We start from the raw sequence: 5,079 nt of genomic DNA on the forward strand, positions 1-5,079 counted from the left end.
ACATTTTCTTTTCATATATTTATTATTGTTTTTCTTCTTTAGATATTAGGTTGACTTAGAATGATTCCAAATAATGTACAGGAATAACCTGGTGCTGTTACATGTCAATCATCAGGGGAGGGTCACTGGGGGGGCTAATCAGATGACACTGGCCCCCCTGGCTCCCCCTCTGGCTCCGCCACTGTCAATCACCCCCTTTTCATACCGGACCACTTACAGCTCCGGTGTTAACGCTATAAAATGAACGCTCTCTATCGTGGTATCACCCATGGAGGGATTACTTTATTTCTTTATTTAAATGGGTTCATTTTTCAGAGGGATACGCAGTGAGGGTATTGTGATTTTAGCTACCAGTAGCAGGAGAACATAGCTGCGCCAAGAAGCTAACAGAAGCTAACAAACACTGAATAGAAGAGCTGCCATTGATACAGTTGCAGCCAAGCATGGTTTAATGTTACACAATACAGTTTAACCAAGTTGCTTAAAGTATAAACTGGCATTGTTGTGCATTTAAGGTGCAAAGTTTACCTTCGACCAAACGCCCCCCAAAGGCATCCAAGCGCCCCCCCTTTTGTAAAAATGTCCGCAAGCGCCCCCTGCCATCCTCTGAACGCCCCCTGGGGGGCGGTACCTCCCACGTTGAGAACAGCTAGTCTTTGGGGTGGCAAGAAGACAGACCATAATGGTATCATAGCTGAAGAAATTATGGATGAAAGATCATTAGTTTGTCTTAATAATGGAAAATGTATAAGAGTAAATATACATAAAAATACAGTTTCATGTCTAGATGTTACATTAATAACTAATTGTTAGTTCATGTGAATGGGATATTAACAGGGAGACTACATTAGGGAATGATCATTTTCCAGTGAGTACAATGATTAATGACAGTATAAATAGGTAGTAAGATTTCATACTAACAAGATGGTGCTTCAAAAAAGCTAATTGGCAAAAATTTAAAATCAATTGTGACAAAACTAGCCATATGGTTACATTAAAAGGTAACATTGAAGAATGTTCAAAACAGATAACAGAACACATTTTAAATGCTGAAAATTCTAGCATCCCAAAAATCAAAGTTAAAGGTAAGAAAAAAGTAGTTCCTTGGTGGAATGATGAATGCAGTACAGCAATTGTTACGTTCATAACAAAGCATTTAAAATATTACAGAAAAATTTAACAACCGAAAACCTTATTGAATATAAAAAGAAAAGAGCAATGGCTHGCAAAATTATTAAAGAAGCTAAAAAGAAAACATGGAGAGAATATTGTTCCTCAATAGGTTCAGAAATAAAATTGCAGAACGTTTGGTCAATGTTTAGGAAAATGACAGGGAAAAGGAATGAAGTTAAAATGCCAGCATTAGTCCGAGGACAGGAAATATTAGTTTTAAATAAAGATAAGGCAGATTTATTAGGGGAGACATTTGCTGCAGTTCACAGTGGTGAACATCTTACAGACATTCATAGACAGCAGAAAATATAAAAACTTGGAAATTATAAAAATATTTTGGAAAAATGTCAAAAATACATGTCAACATTAGACATGAATATAACCATAAAAGAAATGAAAACAGTACTTAAAGGGACAGGATACTCAGCTCCAGGAGTGGATCAATTATGTTATGCTATGTTTCGACAGATTCCAGAAGTAACATTGAAATTAATATTACAATTATTTAATAAAATATGGAATGAAGGTTTAATACCAAATAGCTGGAAAAGGGCAATAATACTTCCGTTTAATAAACCAGGGAAAGATCCTATTAGTCCAAATAACTATAGACCAGTAGCTTTAACTTCTCATTTAAGTAAATGGATGGAGAAAATAATAGTCAGTAGATTAGGATATATTCTTGAGCATAAGAAACTAATGAATGGATACCAGTATGGCTTTAGAACAGGGAGTTCAACAATGGATGCTCTAACCAGAGTATGTAATGATATAGAAAAAGCTTTAAAAATGAAGGAGGTAATGATTATAGTATTTTTTGATATAGAAAAAGCATATGATTCACTGTTGAGAGAAGGACTACTTGTAAAAATCAATCAGATGGGAATTAGTGGAAAGATATAATTGGATAGCAATTTTTTTGCTGGGTAGAAAAATAAGAGTTAAGATTGGGAATGATTATTCAAAAGAGTTTAATGTGGAAAATGGGATACCTCAAGGTAGTGCAATTAGCCCAATATTATTTAATATAATGATTAATGACATTTTTTCTGACACTGATAAATGTATAAATTCTGCATTGTATGCAGATGATGGGGTAATATGGATGAGGGAAAAAATGTAAAACATGTAGTAGAAAAAATTAAAAAGGCAATTAATAAAGTGGAAAAATGGTCGTATGAATGGGGTTTTAAATTATCAGCAAGCACGTCTTGTTTTATGGTTGTTACAAATAAAAGAAATATCGATACAGGAACAATAACATTATACGGACAGCCTTTGGAAAGGGTTAAAGAATTTAAATATCCATACATGGAAAACACATATAGATAACTTAGAAACTAAATGTTTGAAAGTTGTAAATTTACTAAAGGCTGTGGCTGGAAATAACTGGGTCATTATTAAACATACATAGGGCTCTTATGAGATCAATAATTGATTATGGCAGTTTTATATATGGAGCAGCAGCTAAAACAATACTACAAAAGATAGATAGACTACAGAGTAGGACTTTACTATATGTACAGGAGTTGTGAAAACGACACCTATTAATGCTCTTTTAATAGAGACTGGAGAGACTCCACTGGAAACGAGAAGAATGAAGTAATGAAGAAGATAATGTAACGTCAATTATATTACAAAACTGTTGGGAATATACAAAGTTCCAGAATAATGGATTTGGATGGATGATAAGTAAATTGACCAAAACGTATGGATTAGAGGATAAGAAAATAGCTCAGATTAATCCAATTAGTGTTATTCCTCTATGGCTATTTCCTGAGGTTAATGTAGACATGAGACTTCTTAAAATGAAAAACGACTGGAATTTAAATGAAATAGGGGTAAAGACTGACGTATATTTAAGAAAATCATATTATAACTACCTCAAAATTTATTCAGATGGTTCTAAAAATCTCAAAGGATGTGTGGGAATAGGAATAATTATACAGAGTTTGAAATTCACATCTCCAAAAGACTATCAGATCACCTATCTGTTTTCACAGCAGAAATTATGGCAGTTATATTAAGCTTACAGTGGGTAGAGGAGGTTCGACCAGACAGGGTGGTGATATGTACAGACGCTAAAGCAGTATTAGAAAGTATTCAGGGAGAAGGAAATAATAGGAAAAATTTAGTATTAGAAACGCTGCATAGTTTATTTAGATTATATAGAGGTGGCATTGATGTTTGGTTCTGCTGGGTACCAGCTCATGAAGGGGTTAAAGGAAATGAAAAAGCAGATAAATTAGCAAAAAGGGCATTAGAAATGACAGTGACGATTATAATTCCTTTTGGGAAAGGGGAAGGGAAATCATTTATTAAAAATATAGAAATAGAAGAATGGCAAAAAAGGTGGAATGAAGATAAGGGAGAAGATTATATAAAGGGCAAAAGTCCGTATTAATTAGAAATATTAATGAGAGAAACAGAAGGGAAGAAATAATTATGACCAGATTAAGAGTAGGCCACACCTATTTAAATGACACCTTATATTTATTAGGGAAGAAAAGTAATGATAAATGTGAAGGATGTGGAGAGAAAGAAAATGTAGAACATGTATTAATGAACTGTAGAACATATGAATCTGAAAGGGAGAATTTGAAAAGAATGGTTGGAAGGACAGTTCAAGAATGGAGTCTTAAAGGAATATTAGGAAATGAAGGAAACATAATGGATATTTATAGATTAAGGAAACCATTATTTATTTTTCTTAAAAATACAATATTAATAAATAGAATTTAATAGATGTAAAGAAATGTTGCTACACACTCGTGTACAGTAGGTGGCGGTATGCACCTTAAAGTTGCTTGCAATCCACCATAATAGAAGAAGAAGAAGAAGAAGAAGAAGAAGAAGAAGAAGAAGAAGAAGAAGAAGAAGAAGAAGAAGAAGAAGAAGAAGAAGGTCTTTATGTATGTACATGCCACGTGACTCTGTACAGCTCGAATTGTTTAATAAAAATTAAAAAAAAGAAGAAGAAGAAGAGAAGAAGAAGAAGAAGACGTCACGTTCGCCACACGGCTCGGTGTTAGCATATTTAGCTTAATCTGGAGTATGTTTTTTTCATGACGTTGAAACGTTCACATGCATATTGGTCAGATTTATCAACCTTTCTGATCAATTTTTTTTCCTTTGAAAAAATGTAAAAGGCTTTTTACGTTGAGAGCGTTATCCCCGCTGCTGTGTCTTTTTATATACGTTTTGCGGCATGTTTTAATCCTTTTATTGCCTTTTTGTATATATTAGAACCAGTCTGGTTGAGGATGAATCGCCAGTCGTCAGCCTAACCTCCCCTTCCCGACCCCTCCACGGATTCTTCGAAGATTCAAGCTCCAAAAATGATTATGTAAGTGTTAACATCTCTGAAACTCTACATTTCTGTAATTGAGGCTTGTTGTTAGAGTTGTAGTAAAAATGTATTCCTTCGTTCCATTTCTCATTGTTATGTTTTTTGTTTGTTATGATCCGACACTGGCTGTCCTACTCAAGAGACTGAAGACTGTCTAATGCAGTAGAGGAGCATGTTGGTGTCTCTGGCCAAACTTCACAAACAGCCCAACAACCCGAAGACAGTCTGTTAATGAGTGGACATCTCTCTGGTGGAGTGCAGGGAGGAACTGTCTCTTATCAACAGAAACATAAACTGGGTAAAAAATGATGGATCTGAATATCAGGTTGGTCTGTTATGTAATGTACATATCTGGCAATCTGTTAAAAGAAAATGTGCTCTATCATATTACATGAACTTCATTGCATTGATACAGGCTTTACTTTCTCCACCTTGTACTTTGAACAATTTCATGCATATGGTATTGAAGAAAAATGTATTAAGTATACTGCATTTTGTATTGCACAGCTGATATGTTAGACCTTTTAATAAGCAATATCTGAATGAAAGTGACATGT

The 5,079-nt window shown here is 34.3% G+C and overlaps 1 long non-coding RNA gene across 2 annotated transcripts; it reads left to right on the top strand.

Moving 5' to 3' along the window:
• The first annotated feature begins 4,042 nt into the window (after window positions 1–4,042).
• LOC108166172 (uncharacterized) lies at window positions 4,043–4,833 on the top strand. 2 transcript variants are annotated; one of them, XR_001776437.1, is made up of 3 exons: window positions 4,043–4,085; window positions 4,420–4,519; window positions 4,663–4,833. It is a non-coding gene; the product is annotated as an uncharacterized LOC108166172 (long non-coding RNA). The 2 variants fall into 2 exon arrangements; XR_001776436.1 differs by lacking the exon at window positions 4,043–4,085 and adding an exon at window positions 4,187–4,225.
• The last annotated feature ends 246 nt before the right edge of the window (window positions 4,834–5,079 follow it).

Source organism: Poecilia reticulata, linkage group LG3 (assembly GCF_000633615.1).
Source record: "Poecilia reticulata strain Guanapo linkage group LG3, Guppy_female_1.0+MT, whole genome shotgun sequence".
In the NCBI taxonomy this organism is placed as follows: Eukaryota; Metazoa; Chordata; class Actinopteri; order Cyprinodontiformes; family Poeciliidae; genus Poecilia; species Poecilia reticulata.